Source organism: Crinia signifera, chromosome 6 (assembly GCF_055691185.1).
Source record: "Crinia signifera chromosome 6, ASM5569118v1, whole genome shotgun sequence".
Lineage (NCBI taxonomy): Eukaryota > Metazoa > Chordata > Amphibia > Anura > Myobatrachidae > Crinia > Crinia signifera.
The window spans coordinates 84,365,002-84,388,854 of NC_139222.1; the positions used below are offsets into that span (position 1 = coordinate 84,365,002).

At 43.4% G+C, this 23,853-nt stretch overlaps 1 long non-coding RNA gene across 1 annotated transcript in view; it reads right to left on the reverse strand.

Annotated features, from left to right (window-relative positions):
- Positions 1 to 15,369: 15,369 nt before the first annotated feature.
- The window catches only part of LOC146007002 (uncharacterized), a 201,506-nt gene continuing 193,022 nt past the window's right edge, over positions 15,370 to 23,853 (reverse strand). The window contains exon 3 of the long non-coding RNA XR_014444188.1: positions 15,370 to 15,428. This is a non-coding gene — a long non-coding RNA (uncharacterized LOC146007002). The remainder of the gene's footprint in view (positions 15,429 to 23,853) is intronic.

Here is a 23,853-nt window from a genome sequence, read left to right on the forward strand (position 1 = left end):
CCTGTAAAATGTAAGGTAGAAGATGACTGGCTGGTACTTTATCTCTCACAATTGTATGACAGGTATCTCTAAGCTTTGATCAATATCCCCCTTGGGGGTTTAGCCAGGAGGTAATGGAATTGTTTTAGCAAAGGCAAATAGATGTACACAGTATTTTTTTTTTCTTATACAATTTCATAGATTAGACCATGGGTCTTCAACCTGTGGCCCTCCAGATGTTGTGAAACTACATGTTCCAACATGCATTGCCACATTTTTTCCTATAAGAGCATGCCAGGACATGTAGTCCTGCAACATCTGTAGGGCCACAGGTTGAAGACCCGTGGATTAGACAATAATTTATACTGCTTTCACATCGCTAAATGCAGGGTCACATCGGGACTTTGAAACTGTTCAGTTCCGGTGCGACCCTGCATTTCAGGATATTCACATCCCCTCAGCGAACCGGCATTATTGCCGGTTCGCTGGCATCATCCAGGGGTGTGGCGAGGATTCAGCGCGTCATCGGGGGCGGGGAGTCAGCGCGTCATCGGGGGCGGGGAGAAGGCAGCGCTTAGAGCTGGCGCTGCTCCAAGCGCTGCCTCCTCCATAGTGTGAAGGGAAACAGGTCGCTCAACCCGTTTAACCCATTCACACCGCACAGCAACGTGGGAACAAACCAGTAAGAACTCTGCTTTCTTACTGGTTCTTATTACCGTGTTGCTACCCATTTGTGGCACCCGGTAACCCATTTCACATCGCCCTAATTACTGGATCGAGCTGGCAAGAAACCGGCTTGTACCCGGTAATCAGTTGCGATGTGAAAGTGGTTTTAGTTAGATTTTATTGTAGAAGTCATGTTACGGAATTATGTTGCTGACTGTTCAATTGTTGCAGTATTTTAATTTGTTACACCTACTGCATCTACATAGGCTGAATGGATGTTTCAAAATGAAGTAAAGTCTACCGGAAATTGTATCTCATGTAATCTAATTGCAGAATGTAAGTTTGTAACTATATCTATTACAGTCCATGAACTTGCTACTGTACATCAATATTCCCCAAGCTTGTTCCTCACGGTACATGAGCAATCCAGGTTTTAGTGATATCAATGCTTGAGCACAGACATTAAATCAAAACTAACTGAGGCAATGTGCTTAATTATGGCTTTTCTTAAAACCTGGCTTGAGAATAGTTGTTGGCAGTGTGTGTAATAACTAGGTAAGGCGAGCGGTGCACTGCACCGAGCACAGAGGTTCAGTCACCCGACCCATTGCACGTACTTCTGGCTTGCAGGCTGCATGGAACAGCACCCTGCAGCCAGCAGCACAGCAGTAGTGACCCTGCAGCATCCCCCTACAGTCTACTACAGCGGCCCAGACTGCTGTAGCTTTTGAGTGCCTGGGACCTCACCCCCTGTGCGTGATATCACAGGTAAAAGAGTCGGAGCCAACACCGGGTGCTGGAAGTGCTTGTTACAGTGCTGGTTGTTGGGAACCCCTTTGCTATGTGTTCTGCAACACAGGAGGGGTAAGGGTCATTGGGTCGACCCATTAGGTCATGGGTCCTCAAACTGCGGCCCTCCAGATGTTGTAAAACTACAAATCCCAGCATGCCTTGCCACAGTTTTAACACTCCCTTATAGCAAAACTGTGGCAAGGCATGCTGGGATTTGTAGTTTCACAACATCTGGAGGGCCACAGTTTGAGGACCCATGCATTAGGTCAACAGGCCATAGGTCGAGCCTATTAAGGGGTAACTTAGCTTAGGTTGACATGGAATTTAAGCAGAGAGGGACGTTAGGTCAACATGCCAAAGGTCAATGTGAAAAAGGTTGACACATTGAAAAAACATTTTGGGTGTCTAGGTCGACCCACATTGACATGGACACCGTATAAGTGTACCGCATTCTCTCACCATGCATCAGCACACTATTTTATTCTCCCTACATGCCTTAGTGGATAGTAGGGTATGGAAAGCTGCCTTTAAAAAAATATATATCCTTTAAAAAAATCACATAGACCTTTTAGCATGTCAACCTAAAGTCCCTGCCGACCTATTGGGTAAAAATGGGACCCGCCCATTTTTAATGTCCTGAAAGGCTTTGAATAACCGGTGGCTCCCAGTGTTGCTGTAGGGGCGGTCGGCGGATCACCCATACACACAGCACTGTTTGCCAATATATCTTAACAATACATATATTGGGCATTGGCTGTGGTGCACAGCCGATGCTATATATACATATCTGTAAACTACGCCGTTTACAGATACATTGCTTGTATACACTGGCCGATAGAGCATCGATATTTCGTCATTGTGTGCGCACTTTTGTAAGTGGTTCTCAAACTTGGTCCTCAGGACTCCAAACAGTTCATATTTTTGAGGTAATCTTGCAGGTGCACTCATTACTGACTGACATGTTTCAAATGATCCACAGGTGGAACTAATTGATTCATGTGTGATTCTGTGAGAAGACCTGGAAAACATTAACTGTTTGCGATCCTGAGAACAAAGTTTGAGAACCTATGCGTTAGGTCTGGGATAGCCAACTCCAGTCCTCGAGAGCTACCAACAGTTCACAATTCCCAGACAATCTAGCTGCTGCACAGGTGCACTAACACATTTTAAAAGATCCACAGTGATTCTGTGAGGAGATCTGGAAAACATTAACTGTTGGTAGCTCTTGAGGACTGGAGTTGGCTACCCCAGCTTTAGGTAATGTAATTCTTATGTGCAAGATTACTACTAATAAAGTTAGGGCCTATGTGTAAGATTACTACTAATACAGTTAGAGCCAACTCTTTCTTAAATGGACAAAACCATGTGCAGTGCAGGTGGGGCAGATGTGCAGAGAGAGTTTTAAGCAGGGTTACCACTTACCTACCTTGAAGGAGAAAATGCTCTGTTCTTGGACTACCCTGGTAATGTATGATTGCCATCACCTTTCTTATCAATGACCTAGCTCTCCACAGGTGATGGCAATCATACATTACCAGGGAAGTCCAGGAACAGAGCACTTTCTCCCTGAAGGAGAGAGTCAGGTAGGCAACCCTGGTTTTAAGGCCCAATGCACACCAGAAGATTATCTTTCCAATCTGGCTGGTTGGAATGAAAATCTGGAATTTTTTGGGAGCAAACGACAATTGACCATTTGCTCCTAAACATGGAAAACAGACAAAAAAAATAGTCATTCAAATAAATGAGTTAAATCCATTTATGCATATGACTGCTTTTGTCCATTTTCCAGCTTTTGGGAGCAAATGTTTGATTGTCATTTATTTTTTATTTTTTTTACATTTCCAGATTTCCATTCCAACCAGCCAGATGGGAAGATAACATTCTAGTGTGTATGGGCCTGGGTACACACCTAAAATCTACCTAGTGGCAAATGTATGAGAGCATATGAGATTCAACCTTATGCACCCAAACAATAGTAATTCAGATACATTGGTTAAAACAATCATTTTGTATCCATTTTCCAGTGTTTGGGAGCAATTGATGGTCACTTTCTCCCATATATTTCTAGATTTTTGTTCCCATCATACAGATTGGACAGAAAAGTGTTTGTGTGTGGTGTGTTCAATCTGAAATCTAATTTGCAGTGTAAAAATAAAGCAGCCAATATTTACTCTGCACAGAAACAAAATAACTCACCCAAATGTAACTCTCCCTGCACATGTTACATCTGCCCCACCTGCAGTGCACATGTTCTGTACATTGAAGAAGGAGTTTGCACTTTAAACCAACCTGAGTCACCCCTTAGTCTTATATCAGTGGTCAGGGAACTTGGTCCTCATTACCCCACGCAGTGCATGTTTTGCAGGTCTCCTCACAGAATCACAAGTGAAATAATTAACTCCACCTGCGGACCTTATAAAATGTGTCTGTGAGTAATTAGTACACCTGTGCACCTGCTGGGTTACCAGCAAAACATGCACTGTGTGGGGTAATGAGGACCGAGTTCCCTGACCACTGTCTTATATGGTACTGTTTTTGCATTGAGCAGGCTTTGTGGCATGTATGGCTCAATTATAATATCCACTATTTTATATATGGATTTAACCCCTTCACGACATTTGACGTATATATACGTCATGGTCGGGAAGTACTTCCCGACACATGACGTATATATACGTCATGACTTCTAACTGTCACTGCGTCTAGAGACGCAGTGACAGTTAGGTGATGTCTGCCCTGCCCCCCCCTCGCCGCCCAGGGGGGGCAGGGGTGCCCCCCCGGTCGGCGATCGCTGTGATTGGCTGTTCAAATCTGAACAGCCATTCACAGCGTTTCCTGTGTTACCGGCGGCTAAGCCGCTCGGTAACACAGGGATCGGTGGTGATCGGTGCTGTCAAGTACAGCACCGATCACCACCGATGTGCAGCCCCCCCCTCGCACCCGCCGGGCACTCACCCGGCAGCAGCAGCAGCTCCCCCGGCTCCCCCGGAGCGTCTGGAGCGCACGCAGCGCTGCCCTCCTCCCCCCTCCCCCCCGCAGCAGCAGCAGCAGCATCAAGCTGCAGAAAAAGTTAAAAAATATATGCACTGAAAATATATATATATATATATATATACACACACACATATATATATATATATATATATATATATGTGTGTGTATATATATGTATATATATATATATATATATATACACACATATATATATATATATATATATATATATATATATATATGTGTGTGTGTGTGTGTGTGTGTGTATATACCGCACCGATTAGCACCGATCGCCAGCCCCCCCCCCCTCCCACCCGGCAGCCCCCCTCCCTCCCACCCACCCGGCTGCCGCAGCGCCAGCACCCCTCCCACCCCCCCGCCAGCCGCAGCGCCAGCCCCCCTCCCAAAGCTGGTGACTAAAATGGGGTCACTTGTGGGGGGGTTCCACTGTATTAATGCTTCGGGGGTCTTGCTAATGCGACATAGCACCCACCATTCATTCCACCACCAAAAATCACTCCTTCCCTTCTGAGTCCTGCCATGCACCCAACTGGTATTTTTTGTTCACACGTGAGGCATTGCCGTACTCGGGAGAAATTGGGGCACAGATTTTGGGGTGCTTTGTCTCCTTCATTCCTTGTGAAAATAAAAAATTTTGAGCCAGAACTGCATTTTTCTGTAAAAAATTACATTTTTTTACACAAAAATGCAGATCTGGCTCAAAATTTTTCATTTTCAGAAGGTATGAAGGAGACAAAGCACCCCAAAATCTGTGCCGCAATTTCTCCCGAGTACGGCAATGCCTCATGTGTGACCAAAAATACCAGTTGGGTGCATGGCAGGACTCAGAAGGGAAGGAGTGATTTTTGGATTTTGCAGCACAGATTCTGGTTGAATGACCCCCGAAACACCCATACAGTGGAACCACCCCACAAGTGACCCCATTTTGCAAACTACACCCTTCAGGGAATTCATCAAGGGGTATAGTGTACATTTCAAACCCCCCGGGGTTTCACCAATTTTGATACAACTGAGCTGTGAAAATGAAAAATTATTTTTTTTTCATTTTCACTGCCCAGTTGTACCACAATTGGTGAAACCCCTGGGGGTTTGAAATGTACACTATACCCCTAGATGAATTCCCTGAAGGGTGTAGTTTGCAAAATGGGGTCACTTGTGGGGGGGTACCTAACTTTTAGCATCTTATGGTGCCTAGAAACCTACATTGTGCCTAAAAAATAATCTCATAAAAAGGAGGCTCCAAAATCAAGTAGGTGCTCCTTCTATTATGAAGCCTGTGGTTTGGTCACCGTGCACACTAGGGCCACATATAGGATATTTATGAAAACCAAAGAATTGGGGGAATCAATTTTTAGTCACATTTCTCTAGTAAAATCTACTGTGTTCCTTAGAAAAATGTATTAAAATTGCAAATCTGCAAAAAAAATGAAATTTTGAAATTTCACCTACACTTTGTTTTAATTCCTGTGAAACACCTAAAGGGTTAACAAACTTCCAAAATGCTGTTTTGAATACTGTGAGGGGTGCAGTTTTTGAAATGGCATCATTTATGGGGGTGTCTCACATACAAGTCACTCAAAGTCACATCATAACTGACCTGGTCCCTAAAAAAATCAGAGTTTGAAATTTTCTTGAAAATTTGAGAATTTGCTATTCATATTTGAAGCCTCCTAGTGTCCAAAAAAATGAAAAGGAGGTTGAAATAATGATGGCAACATAAAGTAGACATATGGTCTTTGTTAGTTATTAACTATTTTGAGTGGTATGTTTATTTGTCTCACAAGCAGAAAATGTGACATTTTGTAAATCGCAAAATTTTCCATTTTTTCACGACATTTTGGTATTTTTCACAAAAAAACACAGACTGTATCGACGAAAATTTACCACTAACTTGAAGTACAATGTGTCATGAGAAAACAATCTCAAAATCACTGGGATAAGTAAAAGCAAAAAAAAGTTATCCCCACTTAAGTGATACATGCCAGATTTGAAAAAAAGGGCTCTGTCAGGAAGGCAAAAACTGGCTCTGTCATGAAGGGGTTAAAATCAAGGCATTGCATGAATGAATCACTAGCCTAAAAAAGCATAGGAATACAGTCCCAAGGATAATATTAAGGACTTTTTCAGAAACATAGTGTACATCATTACAGTATGCTGAACATTTTATCTGACATTTGTAGTAGATCCCATGGTGGGTGTACCATAATATCTCCTTATACCAAGACATTGATTAATTACACAAGTTCTATGGCTGTCGTACTTCAACATTTCACCTGTTTAGTCAGCCACAGAACCTCTGTAATTCAAGTGTCCTAGTTTAAAGAGACAGCATAGTATATAGTGTAAACATAATGACACACACTTTGCATTTTACCTCTATATAAGTACATATTTAACACTGAAAAGCTAATTTTAATTCACCTCTGTTGTTTGTCTTAAAAGCAGCATCATACCCTCCAACATGACCCATTCCATTAGGTACAAAGTGCTCTGTTCCTGGACTTCCCTCTTAATTGACAATTGCAGTCACCTGTGTTGAACTAGTTCAGTGATGATAACGGTGTTCCAGCAAAGGTGAAGACATTCCTAAATTAAGCAAGAAGTCCAGAAGCAGAGCATTTTGCAGCATACCCTTGTGTAGATGAGATCATCTCCACATCACCCATCTTGAATGCTGCATTTTTATTCAAGTAGATTCTGTAATACAATCTACTACAACCTATGTTTGTATTTGAAAAAAAAATGTATTTATCTGAAGGTACCCATACATGGTACAATTATTGTATACAATTTGGACTAGATCACATCGCATACGTTTTGCAATGAGATGCAATCTAGTACAAAAAGTATGTGTGGCACATACTTTTGAGCTGTGTGATGAGATGTGTGCGGGAACGTGCATCTCATCGCACCCAGAAATTGTACCGTGTATGGGCACCTTAACTGGTGAGCCATTGTAGGCAGTATGAAAGCCAATCACTGCAATACAGATTGGTCTATCTAAAAACCTCTGTCAGACACAAAGCTTTTTCAAAATGAACATATTATGGACTGGGCCACTTATGATGGATAAACACTATAACAACATCTCCCAAACTCAGTGTCAGATTAGGGCATGAAGGGCCCACTGGGAAATGCAGTGATAGGGGCCCTTGTTTAGAGGTGTGGCTAATCTCCAGAGGGGGCATGGCAAGTTGGCACATACGTTTGGCTAACCTTAGAGAGTGCAATATCAATGTGTATATATAGTAAGTACTGCTAGTGTATGTGTGATGATGTACCAGATTAATAATGGCAATGCACTGTTGAAAATATACCATAGCCCCAAGAGAAGATATGGCCACCCTCCCAGACAATGGGGCCCACCGGGGGATTCCCTTATTTTCTCTGTGGGTCAGTCCAACCATGCCCAAACTGTGTGCCTAGTCACCCTGGGGTGCCCAGGTGCTCTTGCCACCAGGTTGGTGGCCCAGGACAAAATCTAATTATTTAGGGTCAAAGTGACAGGCATAACCAGTGCTAGTAGCTGCCAATCATAACATGTGGGAAATCAGAAGCACAACTGTACACAAAACTGACCCTAAGGTTGCCAGGTGGGTACAATTTACTTCATTCAATAAAGAGCTATTAGACATAGGAATGAAATGAAAAAAAATGCTGATCCTCTAGGGTGCCGTAACTCAAGAACGTTTTGAAACTACTGCGCTATGTGATTATCTGTCTAATCTTTCTGTTTGGAAGGAAAATCTGGTAATGTTCAGATGTGTACCGCAACATTGTTGCTATATATAGCAGCTTAACATACAGTAGTGGGATCATGATGAGAACACAGCAAGGCTCATCTACATATCTGCTGGGTTCCATTAGAATGACTCCCAATCCCTTCAATGCATGTTTATTTGGAAAGAAAAGAGTGTCTTTTTATGGTGCACCTAGAGAGAAAAATGTTTAATAAAACGTCACTTTTATTAGATTCATTTAAAATAGTTGCGAATATAAAAGAAAGTTTGACAAGACATGAGACAACATATAGTGATCTAAAAAAGGATAAAAATCCTTCACCTAGTGGAAACCCCACTGCCTATTATCCCAATTGATTTCAATTGTCTTACTGTATGGCTCAGAGTTATGGTTTATATTACCATTTATTTGTAGCGTGGATCAGGGTTATTACTATCATGTATACAATGTTTCAAATGACCCTAGGCTCTCTCTAGCAGCCGCTGGCAAGCGCCTGAGCACGGATGCAATGCCTTCTCAGCGCTGCTGCTGGCTTGCTGGAGCCAGTGGTACCACGTCCTGTATTCTCCCACAGAGCTGCGTCTGAGGGGTGCCTGCGTGCACTCCCTCGCTCAAGTGGGTTGAGAACAGACAGGAACACTAACGGTTCTGGCGCCAGATACCGTGTCAGTGTATTTAGTAGGGGACCGTGTCCAACGGTAACCCCAACGCAGCCAACAGATCTCGTACCAATTACCAATTAATTGTTGATAATATACAAGGAGGGTCCACCCCTGCATAGAAACCAATTAATTACTGTGCGACTGACTATACCCTTTTCAAATTCCCCACTTCAATGCATGGTTTATGGGTTATGTTGAATACTTTTGCCATCGATGTGGGAGAACCAGATTGTTTCCCTACATCGATGGCAAAGGAAAACCGATGTTTCTTTTTTTGTTTTTTTCAATGTGTCGGGACACTGTGCATAGCTCAGCTCCAACACCAGGAAGCCCCGCCCCCACATTTTGATTGGCCCTCGGGGCATTCAGTTAAAGATAATGGATAACCATTGATAGATAAATCTATCAATGCTTATCCATCACATAGTTTATGACTATCGATGGCTGGGTGCAGAATCGCCATCGATGGTGACTGCACCAATGTCCATCCCTACTGTATGGGAGCAAATGACAATAGAGCATTTGCTCCAAAACACTGGAAAACAGACTAAAAAATGTCCATTTAGACAAATTGGTTAGATCTATTTGATTTAACCAATTTATCGGAACAATTGTTTTTGTTTCGGTTGGTTGGTAATTGTTCCCAGACATTACCAGATTTTATGTTCCAACCAGCCAGATTGGACAGATTAACTTTATAGTGTGTATCCAGCTTTGCTGTATTCCTTCTTCATTATGACATTTGGGGCCAGATTCTCTAAGCTTCAAAAGTGATAAAATGGAGAGTGATAAACAGCCAGCCAATCAGCTCCTGTCTGATATTTTTCAAACACAGTCTGTGACATGGAAGGTACTATAGGAGCTGATTGGCTGGCTGTTTATCACTCTCCCTTTTATCACTTAGAGAATCTGGCTCTTGGAATGCTAAACTCTACAATGGGCGTATCAGGATTTTAGAATGAGTACACCTCCAATCTACACTGTGATACCAGAATGTAAATCTCATCTCAAGAGAAAAGAAAGGGTTGACTTCTAAAAAGTAATCTGAATATTATCATCCTGTGAGCTTTATTCACCAACATGACATAGCAAAAATATTCATGTCTCTATAGAATCCCAACAGTCAGACATGCCAAACCTAGCTTATTAAAACTATATTATATGAAATGAATTTTTCATTGTGTGCACTGAGGTTAATACATTTTTAATGTTGGATTTCAAAATCTATAGCTTCATAGCATAAATGCAGAATACCCTGTAGCATGTTTCTGAAACTGGTGGCAGTACTGCAACCCTTTGACTTGACCTCAACCTTTTGGGGAAAAAACCCGTTAATATTTAGTATTTTGAAGAAAAACTGAATTCATCATTATAAATATTTTCCAAATAATGCCCCTTTTCCAGGTAGTTAGAAAGGAATGGCCACAAGACAATAGAAATCCATATTTTTTGAAGAGTAAAACATATTCCGTCTCATCACATAGGCCCTTATTCTGGTTGGTGCGGCCAGAGCCGCACACGGGGCTCCGGCCGCACAAACCAATCCCCGCCCACGATACGGATCGCCACGGCCGTCCGTACACGGACGGCTGGCGATCCGCAAGAAAATGGTGGGGCGTACGCCTCCACCATGGTGGGAGCTGCCCCCTGCATTCGATGGTCGTCGACCATCGAAGGCAGGGCCGCACGCCCCACCAGGTCCCGCAAGCTGAGACCACACGGACAATCGTCCGTGTGATAGCTTGTATGGGGCCGGAGAACTGACATCCGGCGACGTCAGCTTTCCGCCCCCATCACTGGCGTCATACCCTCATTAGCATGCATACGCCCCGCGTTTGCATGGGAACGCCCATGAAACGCGGGGCGTATGCATAGGGAAATGAGGGTATGAAGCCCCTCACGCCCCTATACGCCCCCTTTGCGGCGGACGAACTACGTCTGCGGCGAATTGGGCTGCACATGCGCAGATTGACCTCTGCGCATGTGCAGACTGAAAACATCGGCGGTACGGCTGCACGCGGGCCGTACCGCACGATGCAGAATAAGGGCCATAGTGATGACAGCCATTTTGTGTAGCTGACCCTCTACACATGAAAAATACAGCAAATGCACTCAATAGGGATTATTTTCTAGGAAGTTTCAACAGTACTTTGAATACTGGTTGTGCACACAAAATGGCTGTCATCACAGTGTGTAGGTAAAGGGTGAACTTTGTTTCCACTTTATGTCCTTTTGTGTAATTTCCATAAGCAATAATTAACTGTCTCAATCAGGTGTGGTAGGTCATCTCTGCTAACATCTTGTAACACTTGTTTTTCTTATGTGGCTTATCACAGAAAATCATTTACAAAATGCACACATTGTGCAGAGAAAAAGGGGGATATTCAATACCCCGCTGCTATTTCTGACAGGGGAAATCGCGCTGGGCACCTATTCAATGTTGTCTTTCCCGACAGCATTGAATAGGCATTCAAAACATGCCCAACTTTAAAAGCAGTCAGGCTTGTTTTGTCGAGAATGGCCATAGATTGTCAAGCTTTTGGCCGGCTCTCGACAACCTATGGCAGTTTCACGCTGCCACGCCCCCTTTTCAGCACTTGGCAGGCGGGGCATTGAATCCCGCCTGCCTACATGCAGTCGAGTGTGCCGAGAACGGGCTGGCCTGACAGTCATGACCTAGGATTGAATACCGCACAAAGACTGTAGTTTGGCACAGCTGCACCAAAATAACCCATCCAGTACATATCAGGAATGCCAAGGGGTTGGAGAGGAAGTACCATCTCTTGGTGTCTAGTGGGGGCAAATGCCTGCTATAGAAGCACATCTATACCTCCCATGGGTGTGTCCCTCACACATGGCCGTGCTCACTAGTAGCAGGGCCTATAAAATCTCTTGGTGGCGCTAATCAAGGTGCACAACTGTGGTCTACAGTACTGTTGGGAGATACCACTGAAAAGCATAAGTGTTCTTACAGTAGCTCTCCAGGGAGGTAGAATTGATCAAATGACACATGGGTATACTGTATTTACAAATGTGCAGTTTTTTAAAAGTGTAGATGTTGCTTATAGTAACCAATAAGATTCTACTTATTTATCTAGAAAGTTTTAGAAGATAATAGCCCCAACAGTCCAAGATTTATGTATGCTCCTGGCTCAGCAAAGATGGTAAAATCAAATTGACTGATGCACTAATCAAAACCAAGCAAGGACTGTTCAGGTTCGATGAGGACCACATTTAGAAACCTCTGAGCTAATATCTGATTGATTGCTATTAGGCATCTGCCTAGGGCGCCGGCCACTGGAGGGCAGCAGTTGGGAGCAAGTCCCCCCTGGACCGCATCACCCGGCGCACCCCTCCCCCCCCCAAGTGGAGTGACACGGCGCCCGCATCACACCCCTTTAGTAAAGTGTGCAAAATGCCATATCAATAGGCAGGCATTATTTCAAAACCAATTCTGTGATCTGAATGCGTCTATCATTCTTGAGATGCAATTCATATGCTACCTTTGATTTGCCAGCTCTCTCTGTTTCCAACAATTTTATCCAGAGAGCACGTAATGACCCAAAAATTGGCTGCCAAACTTTAGTGGATGCTGTACAGAAGACGCCCTCACTAGCAGCACAAAAGGAAATGATGTCCATTACATAATTCATAGTGACATTAAATGTACCCTATTGAAATAATACTTTGCTTGGTTCCATTGCATACAAACCTTGCAACAGCTCAAACAGGTTGAATTCTGTCATCACAGATGTATTGCTGTTATCTACACATGCGGCTTTGCAAGATGAGAAGGCAGAAAAGGATTATAACATAATTAGCATTTAAAATGTGGGCATCTGAGGAATACATTATGAGATAAAGGGATTTCCCAAAGATCGTACTTCCACTGTGCATAATAAAGAACGTATATTTATTTACTCTGAACAGACTCCCACAAGACAACACCTGTAATAGAGTTAACGCAGTAGGTTTTTATTAATTTATCATAGAATTTTTTTTTTTTTTTTTATCATTTTCAATATGTCCTATAACAATATTTGGCATAATACTAAAATAGGAAGTAGTGGGGGTTAGTGCTGAGCTTTGCCCTGGTGTGCGTACAATCAAATATAAATATAGATGTAAATATAAATATAAATGGTATCTGACACAGTGATGCAGTAAAAAAGGATGCTTTTACTGAGTGATATCTTATATCAAACAAAATAAAATAAAATCAAATACAGGTGGGGTAGTAACAAACTCAGTAAAAGCATCCTTTTTTACTGCATCACTGTGTCAGATACCATTTATATTTATATTTACATCTATATTTATATTTGATTGTACGCACACCAGGGCAAAGCTCAGCACTAACCCCCACTACTTCCTATGATTACCTTTTTCAGTATAGTTTGAGTCAGACTATACTTAAGTGCTTTGAAGCTAGTCCGACCAGGGAACACTCAGTGCGCAGGTACACCCCCAATATCTATAATACTAAAATAGTTATATCAATTAAATGAAAATGTTAAATACAGTATACAGAACTGACGTTATATTTATGTATTAATATTTATACAATACTAGCAGAAAAAAAATATTCACGTTCATTTGCATTTAAGCAAATTTGGACCCGTTCCGCTGGTTTGGGGACTGTGCATGCGCAACTTTGCACTTGTGCAGCCCCCCTCTGCAAATGCCTTAGGCAACTAGAACAGTTGTTGAGGTGTGGACAGGGGGCTTGGGCATGGGGACGCTCAGTGTGTCATGTGCATGCCCACAAAAATGGTGGGTGCGCCCAGAAAACAGCTGGGCATCCCCATGTGAACAGAGGCCTCCGCATGCTTCTGAGGGGATCGCAGGGTGGTGGTGGGGCTTTAGTTTTCCCAGCAGTCGGCATTACCACTGCTTGCTAAGCAGCAAAAGACTGCTGCTTAGCGAATGATTCAGAATCAGGGCCATTGTTGGCCCAGTTAAATTGCAAAAGTAATAGGTGCTTAATTGGGGGTATGAGATTGCTGGGTGGTGGCAACAGAAAGTGCATACATACTTGCCAATGTCAGTGGGGAGCAGGGTCATTTTAATGCATGGGCTTATTGGGTAGCTGCCCTAGAGCCCCACAATCCTAGGGGCCTTCGAGCAGAGGTGTGCTGGTGCCTCTGGAATTTCTTGTGAGGCTAGTAGAGCTTGCTCCTTGGCTATTTTGGTTGTGTATTACATAAAATCAGAGCTGCTGGTAAACAGTTACTGACTGTAAGCTGCTAATTGCTGGATGGCTGATAGCAGGTGGAGGGACACCGCAGGAAGTTATAATTTTTTACTTAAGTAGTATTGCTTTGCCTAGGACCCAGAAAGCTATTAAGATGGGCATGGCAGGAAGCAACAGTGGGAGTGAAGGCCATGCTGTAGCACGTCCGTTATTATTGGGGACCTCCCTTATCTGTACATGTTTAGAGTTATTAACGATGCACAAAAGTGCCATTCGTTAACAATATTACATGTACACACCAGACTAGATAGTGAAAGATATTGTTTAGAAGGATTTTAGTTGGCTTCAAGATCAGATGGTTGCTTGGGGTGCCAGATGACTGACCGACAGTCAGGATCCTGAAGCTCAGTATACCAACATTAAAATCCCGACTGTTTGAAGCCTGACAATCGGGTTCCCGACCAACAGGGGATATTCTCCCTAGTGCCCGCAAAGGGCAGTTATGCATTCTGCCCCATCGGGGCATAGTCAGTTATGCCACAAACCTGTTGCTTGTTAGGGGGGTTAAGTGCAATAATAAAGACTATCTCTCTCTCTCAAGAAACTATTACAGCTTTTACATCGTAAACCCAGGACTGACCCAGGTTTTTGAACCAAGGTCCAGAACCGGGTCAGACTTTTTCACACTGAACCAGAGTCTCCAGTTTAAGCACTGTGGAAAGTGGTTTTACCCATGTTTAACTGTGCTTTAAACTTAGGTTGAAATGCTGGGTTTCTTGGTTATTTCCCTTTGATACTTTCACAATGGACCTAGACCTGGGTCTACCGGCAATATTCCAGGTTATTTTTGTGACGTGAAATGGGTTCTAGCTTATCAGTATTTTAGGAGTAAAGCAGAAGGTGCAATTGAATTATGGCAATAGTTGTATGTTGGATTTTGGTACAACATCTTTATTGCTTCCACTATGCACATTTTCCAAAGCGCCCAGTTACCCACATGGCACCCCTAGGCAGGTGCCTTGCATGCCTTTTGTCAAATTTATCACTAAATAAATTCAGCAATGCAGGGTATTCAGAAAGTACTATCGTAATAAGGATTGACCGCTACTTCCAGCTAAAAAAACACCACTGTCGACATCCTCCATCAGGTAAATATACCAAAGAACACCTGTCCGAACATAATGCTTAGACAAAATCTGAAGACAAAAGCACAATGTATCTCTGACATTTATAAAGCAAATAAGACATATTTTAGCTGTGCAGTGTCTACTGTACATAAATATTTTATTACTATATCCTTAAGTTCTTAGTACAATTACTTATATATAAGCTACATTTCCCCTCTTGTTTCCGTCTGAAAAATGTCAACTAAACGTGACCTGAAAGAAATGAAAATAGACATTATTTACTGAGATAGAAATACAAGTGGGCTTCACACAGGAAAGTTTTCAAACAGTCCCCTTTTCAATTACTAACAGCAACCACAAGAACCCTCTTGACTGTCGAATAATAAGCTCTAAGGAACAGCATCAGCTTTTATCATTGCAGCTCTCTGTACTGTGGGTTTGTTGATAAATATGAATGTCATGATGTTGAAGTGTCACAGCCAAGAATTTGACAATAGGTCAATTCTACTAACTTAATGTGCAGAAAATACACTGCTTAACATAGGCCCTTATTCTGGTTGCAGCATTGCGAGTCCACCAGACACTGTCTGCCGCCCGCATAGCTGCCCTCCCCCACTCACATGGCATAATTCCCCGCAGCCTTGACTGCAGGCCACAAAATCATTCGATGGTCGCTGACCATCGAATGATTTTTCAAGCGCTTGCAAATCTAAGACCCCTTTTTGGTGTCTTACATCCGTGAGTGCCTGTACAGGAAGCGGCGGGCAGCTGACATCTGCTAATGTCCGCTGCCCGCACCATCGGGGAATTACCATGAGAATGCCCACAAAATGCTGGGTGTTCCCATGGGCGAATCCCCCGGCTTGCAACCTCACACCACCCAGCTGTGCTGGTTCGCCTTGGTCTCTCGCACACATCAGCTGCACATGCACAAACTGACTATGCGCATGCGCAGTTGTAAAACATCGCTACCTTGATCGAATCAATCTGAAAAAGTCCCATAGCCTGAATAACTACATGAGGCTTCTATATTTACATGTTGGCCTCTCAGACATTTGTTTTTGATGCTTATAACAAATTAGGTGTGGACTTGAGGCTAGCTGAGGCAGGCAAGGCAAAGATATAAAACTGCTGCTTTCTGGCCAACAGTCAAGGTCTAGGTTGACCGTCAATAGGTCAACACCAATAGAAAAGTGTACCGAGAGCAGCGGAAGTGGATCTAGCCACCTGGCCCAAAGCATGGCAAGTGAAGCCATGCAGTACACTAATTGGGAGTCCCTGTGTTCAGGTGTCAACATTGTCACAAAAACCCTATTCTTGTTTAGACGCTTTGTCAATATTGACTAATCACTGTCAACCTAGACACGGTAGACACTGTAGACCTAAAGATCCATACCCATTAATACTCCGAGACTTGCTTTAATAGGGAGGGAATAGGAATGCTGTGGAAAATGGAGCCGCACAGTAGCAAGACGTGAGCACTGAAGGATTTACATTTTAGGACCCTGAAGCTAGAACTGTTATGGTGTTATTAGTGATTAGCTATAACCATACATAAGCACAAGAAAATATTAGTGTTTCTATCACTAAAATACTTTTTAAAAACTTTAATCGATTTTTGTTGAAAAATTCACACATTAAAAAAAAGTTGTTTAAGGGCCCCTCTTGGATGGACCCTGAGGTTTAAACTTTATTAGTTTCGTAATAGATCCACAAACGGACAGGTGGTGTCAGTGGTTCCCAAAGCAACCTGGTGGGCAGGATGGAGGCAATCACAATGCCATCGTCCTGACTACTGCCAGAAGACTGGAGTGGGAATGCTGACATTGATTAGGCTGTCGGCACTGGCCTCTTGAACATAACTGTGCAGGGAGTGGTAGTGGTAGGCTGCAGGGAGGGAGGCTTAGGCACTAGAGGGAGCTGAGGGTTAGGCACAAAGAAGGGTGGATCGAGTTAGGCAGCAGTGTATGGGTTAAGGCACTAGCGGGGGTGATTAGGTTGCATCGGGTGGGTTAGGCTGTGGAGAGAGAGGGATAGGGGGCACGGGCAGGTAAGTTCAGGGCTTAAAGTGGTCATGCAGAGGTGGGGGAACTCATTTATCTATGCCACCTAATTACTCCCTCTCCCCTCCACCCATTAGGCACAGACAGGGCCAGTGGTAGGGGTTTTGGCATCCCCATGTAAAATAGAATGCTTCTCTGTGATAATTACTGTGCAGGGCCAATGTGGAGGTTAAAATGTTCCACCTCACCAATAGAGGTGGTGGAACTCAGTTCTACCCTGTTCCCCCTCACTTTATCCCCTAGGTAAGTGTAACGCCGTTTTCTTCTATAGCGCAGTTGATATGGTTATGTAGTGCCTCCACCCCAAGCTGTGTCGGTTTTGCGGAATAGCAATTTCCGATATCTTGATAGTAGTCGCAAGCTATCTGGGTGAGCTTGGGGAATCACCCATAATAATGCCACCGGTTGTTGAGCACTTGAACAATTTATTAACACAACCTACTAAATTACAAATACTGGGGTATAATACACCAACTGGTACGTCTTTGCAACAGATATATATTAATATATAGGTATTTCTCACACCCTCCCTTCACAACATTACAAGTTACTGGCTCTGGGACAAGGTTTCATCCTTCTACAATAACACTTATAGTCATATACCGTATTTGTGGTTCCCCATTAAGGTAGAAGACATTATACCTTTACAATGTATGAATGCTAATAACCTCTATAATACTTAACTATTATTGCGCAATAATCTAATCACTGGTACTTTCAATAAATATGCTCCCCCTGTTCCTTATAGATGATCCCTTAGGCATTCAAGGTTATAAAGTCTGCCTGCCAATCCGTACAATCCATTCAGGTTCTCGCTTCTGGTAAGCAGGAATAGTTTCCTTGGAGAGGTATATACTGGGGATGCAACAATGGTAGGGATGCACCAATGGTATGTCAGAATTATCCCTGGCAGTGTTATACCGGTTCAAAATAACATCTATATAGTGCCGTTGTAGCAATAACCCAAGTTTATTCAGGATAGTTCCTATTTGGATGCAGTCTAGACTCAGCGTCCCCTGGCTCTGGTAGAACCGGGTTTAGCTCGGTGTCATAATCCAAAATCGTTACCGTACTAACTTAGTTTCTTCCTATTCAGCTGGTCTTGTATCTCTGTTACCGTGACTACGGCCTCTATCTCCTTACTCCTGATGCCAATGATAATAATATGCTCTACGCACAAATTCTCCGGCACTAGTGTCTTTATAGCGGTACTGTTCCTGCACTAGCTTCCCCAGGCTGCGTCGCCGGGTTTAGCTGCTTGTAGTGGGAACTTTAACATATACCATACACTGTCTGCACAAATAGATGCTCACTTGCTAAAGGATGGTCAGCGAGGTGTCCCCTGGCTCCTGCACCGGGTTTAACTCTCCTGATCCGGGTATGTGATAGTTAAAAAGCAAGGAGTATAATATCCTTTACCACCTTCTGTGGTATTCACTCTGTCTAGGAATCAGCTGGCAGTGGTGACACTAACTCTGCACCCTCACATGCAGGGATGTCCCCTCAATACACTGTAGGGAGACTGGGATGTGGTTACTTCTGTTTTAATAGTCTGTCTCCCCCTCTCTATATATATATGCCTGGGCTGCTGTTTAGTCATACAATGCGCGGTTGGGAGCATGCAGTGAAGGGGTTTGCTGACAGATGGGCTGGTCACAAAATATATAAGCCTGCCTTTTTGGGGGCGGCTATCCACTCACCACCACTCACACAGGTACCCAGGGTCTAAAGCTCTCCCCCAGCTGCACACTTCCTCCTTCTGGAAAAATCTCTCTCTCTCTCTGTACTGGTCAACTGTTTTTTTCTGCAGCACACGCACTCCCCAACTTTATTGAACACTCTCAGGGGCATCCTCAGTCACAGTTTTTTTTCTCTCCCCCAACCGCAAATAAAATAGTATAGTCCCTCCATGTTCACACCACTGGGCATGTTCCATCAGAAAGTCTTAAGGGATGTCCCTCCATATATGCACAGTATATGGTGCATCTACAGTCCAGTGGCATTAGTACATAACAGCACATACATAGCAGGGTTATACAATACTATATATATACATAGGGAGGGGTATTACATATCTTCCCCTGGCGATCAAGTGGGCCATGTTAAATTCACATGGCCACCTGATCTCCATTTCAGGGTATTCATCTTATGAATTATAACACATGAGATCCTTCTCCCGCATTTATAGAACAACAGTTTGCAACAAAGCTCCCAAAATAGGGCCATGAGTACACAATGCTCGGGTGTATCACTCTATCTATCAAAGTAGGACACCCTAATTGATCATACGTTAATATTCTGGGCGGTCTACGCTCTCTAGGGGGTAACGGAGGTTCACTGGGATACTCATTATAAGAGTTTTCACTTCCCCAACAATTTTCCGGGAACACAGTTTGACCAATGATTTCTGGATCACCGGGTATTCCCAAGAGTGTTTCGGTATTGGTGGCTGGGTTAGCGTCCCACTCCCACTGGACCGTTGGTTCTATACCTTCCTCTCTGTAGAAATACCCCATCGCCGGTTCGCTCTCTTCCTCTCTGCTTTCTTCAAGGATAGTACCAACAGAAGAGGTAATTTTCGGTTTAGTTGCTACTATATCTGGGTCCCCATCGTTACTCCCCTTAATATCCCTGGATGGAAACACAATGTCCTGAGTAATGGGTAATAGATGTTGTCGATGATAGGTAAGGATAGGTCCTACATCATTTTCAGGGACAATCTGGTACACAGGTATATCAGGCAATTTCTTTACCACTAGATAGGGAATGTCTTTCCATCTATTAGCAAGTTTCTGCCTGCGAGGACAACCCAGCCTCTTGAGAAGCACTCGATCTCCTGGTAGTAATATGTGTTCTTTTACTTTTCGGTTATACAGCGCTTGGTTCTTGTCATTTTGCTTTCTGGCCGAGTCTTGAGCTAACGAGTAAGCATGGTTAAGTTCTTTTCTCAATTTAGCAACGTACTTGGAATGAGAAGGAGCCTTTACAGTAGTAGGCGATGTGCCCAAGCTAATATCAACAGGGAGTCTTGCCTCTCGGCCAAACATAAGTAAATAGGGGGAGAACCCTGTCGCTTCGTTTCGGGTACAGTTGTATGCATGTACTAGATGACAAATGTATTTGTTCCATTGTATTTTCTGTTTGGGATCTAAGGTTCCTAACATATTTAGTAAAGTGCGGTTGAACCGCTCTGGCTGAGGGTCTCCTTGAGGATGATAAGGAGTGGTGCGGGATTTTTTTATTCCACACAGTTCACATAGTTCTTTGATGAGATGACTTTCGAAATCTGTGTTTTCTACAAGGTTTGCCAGGTCATCGATGATCTCATTCTGTTCCTCCAGTTCATTTCCAATGTCATAACCCATCTGTTTCTGTCGGGCTAAAATGGATGATAAAGCATCCAGGCCAGCATCTTGCTCTGCTATAATTTGCTCCTGTTGTTGCTTGATTTCCCTGATTCCCAATCCTTTAGTCTCCTCAGGTTCCTCCATCACCCATCGGTTATACTGCGAAGGGCCAACGGCACTACCAGTCATCAGACTCGACCTTATGACATCTGGTTCTGTGCCTTCTTTTTTAAAAGACATTTCAAGCTGACGCTCTTTTGTCAGGAGCTCATCTACAAGGTTCTGTCTGCGATCTCCCTCCAGCTGTGTGATCTGACGTGTCGAGACCGATCTCAGTAAGGAATCCCTCAGTTGTCCAATATTCTCATTTAGTCTTTTCATGAGAGATCTCACAGCGATATTTATCTTGACAGGGTTCTCCCCATTCCTCAGGTAGCGGTTCCTCTCATGGATTTTCTCTGCAATCTCCTGTCTGTGCTGTTACTGTAGCGATGGCTCCTGATCCCTGGTTGTCTACATATGATGCCACTTACCACATTGCACAGGAGATTGCAGAGAAAATCCATGAGTGTGGAATTCTGGCCACATCAGTTTCCATCTTCGAGTGGGTGACAGGGAGATGATAATCTGAGCGGGAATTAAGTTAGAATCCAGTTTACTCCGGTTGGTGATCAACACAGCCCACACTTCTTCTCCCCCAGCTCGGGTCCTCTTATCAATTAACTTGGGGCTATTTATGCCGTATAATTTGTCTACTTCCGTCATAATTTCATCATCGGACAAGTTGTCAAATGTTCCTTCAATCCCAAAACTGCAGTCCATATCCACGCCATATTCCTGAATCCACTCCTGTATATCTTGTTTATTTAAACTCTCCATAGTGTTCTGATTTAATCTCAGCAGTGCCTCCATATGTAACGCCGTTTTCTTCTATAGCGCAGTTGATATGGTTATGTAGTGCCTCCACCCCAAGCTGTGTCGGTTTTGCGGAATAGCAATTTCCGATATCTTGATAGTAGTCGCAAGCTATCTGGGTGAGCTTGGGGAATCACCCATAATAATGCCACCGGTTGTTGAGCACTTGAACAATTTATTAACACAACCTACTAAATTACAAATACTGGGGTATAATACACCAACTGGTACGTCTTTGCAACAGATATATATTAATATATAGGTATTTCTCACACCCTCCCTTCACAACATTACAAGTTACTGGCTCTGGGACAAGGTTTCATCCTTCTACAATAACACTTATAGTCATATACCGTATTTGTGGTTCCCCATTAAGGTAGAAGACACTATATACCTTTACAATGTATGAATGCTAATAACCTCTATAATACTTAACTATTATTGCGCAATAATCTAATCACTGGTACTTTCAATAAATATGCTCCCCCTGTTCCTTATAGATGATCCCTTAGGCATTCAAGGTTATAAAGTCTGCCTGCCAATCCGTACAATCCATTCAGGTTCTCGCTTCTGGTAAGCAGGAATAGTTTCCTTGGAGAGGTATATACTGGGGATGCAACAATGGTAGGGATGCACCAATGGTATGTCAGAATTATCCCTGGCAGTGTTATACCGGTTCAAAATAACATCTATATAGTGCCGTTGTAGCAATAACCCAGGTTTATTCAGGATAGTTCCTATTTGGATGCAGTCTAGACTCAGCGTCCCCTGGCTCTGGTAGAACCGGGTTTAGCTCGGTGTCATAATCCAAAATCGTTACCGTACTAACTTAGTTTCTTCCTATTCAGCTGGTCTTGTATCTCTGTTACCGTGACTACGGCCTCTATCTCCTTACTCCTGATGCCAATGATAATAATATGCTCTACGCACAAATTCTCCGGCACTAGTGTCTTTATAGCGGTACTGTTCCTGCACTAGCTTCCCCAGGCTGCGTCGCCGGGTTTAGCTGCTTGTAGTGGGAACTTTAACATATACCATACACTGTCTGCACAAATAGATGCTCACTTGCTAAAGGATGGTCAGCGAGGTGTCCCCTGGCTCCTGCACCGGGTTTAACTCTCCTGATCCGGGTATGTGATAGTTAAAAAGCAAGGAGTATAATATCCTTTACCACCTTCTGTGGTATTCACTCTGTCTAGGAATCAGCTGGCAGTGGTGACACTAACTCTGCACCCTCACATGCAGGGATGTCCCCTCAATACACTGTAGGGAGACTGGGATGTGGTTACTTCTGTTTTAATAGTCTGTCTCCCCCTCTCTATATATATATGCCTGGGCTGCTGTTTAGTCATACAATGCGCGGTTGGGAGCATGCAGTGAAGGGGTTTGCTGACAGATGGGCTGGTCACAAAATATATAAGCCTGCCTTTTTGGGGGCGGCTATCCACTCACCACCACTCACACAGGTACCCAGGGTCTAAAGCTCTCCCCCAGCTGCACACTTCCTCCTTCTGGAAAAATCTCTCTCTCTCTCTGTACTGGTCAACTGTTTTTTTCTGCAGCACACGCACTCCCCAACTTTATTGAACACTCTCAGGGGCATCCTCAGTCACAGTTTTTTTTCTCTCCCCCAACCGCAAATAAAATAGTATAGTCCCTCCATGTTCACACCACTGGGCATGTTCCATCAGAAAGTCTTAAGGGATGTCCCTCCATATATGCACAGTATATGGTGCATCTACAGTCCAGTGGCATTAGTACATAACAGCACATACATAGCAGGGTTATACAATACTATATATATACATAGGGAGGGGTATTACATAAGTTTGATTATCTGACTTTTTCAGGATTCCTTCTATCGGGACACCGGCGTCACCTCTGGTCATCTGTATGCATCCCAGTAGGGGACCACTGTGAACGAGGGGAAATGAACTGTGATGAGTGCCACTTGGCTCTTACCGGTAACAGGACCACCACAGCCCCGGGTAGCCAGCACTGCCAGACACAGTAAGTGGGAACTGGGCTCCAGTGTGCTGTGACAGTTCTGGCATAAATACATATATTTTCATGAGCACACAGGCACTGACACACTTCCTTGTTTAGATTTCAGTATATGTTTAACTTGCATGTACACTACATATACAATCACTGTAGCAGAATCACCTGGAGACGTGACTTGGAAACATCCCAACATATAGGCTGTTTGTGACAACTGACCTCTCCAGCGAATATCAATCATTTAATATCTTGACTTTATTATTTCAAGTTGTGTCTATCTCTTCATATTTCATGTGGCATTTCTATTCTGTATACTGCAAGAAGGATATTGAATTGAAGTCACTGAAGTAA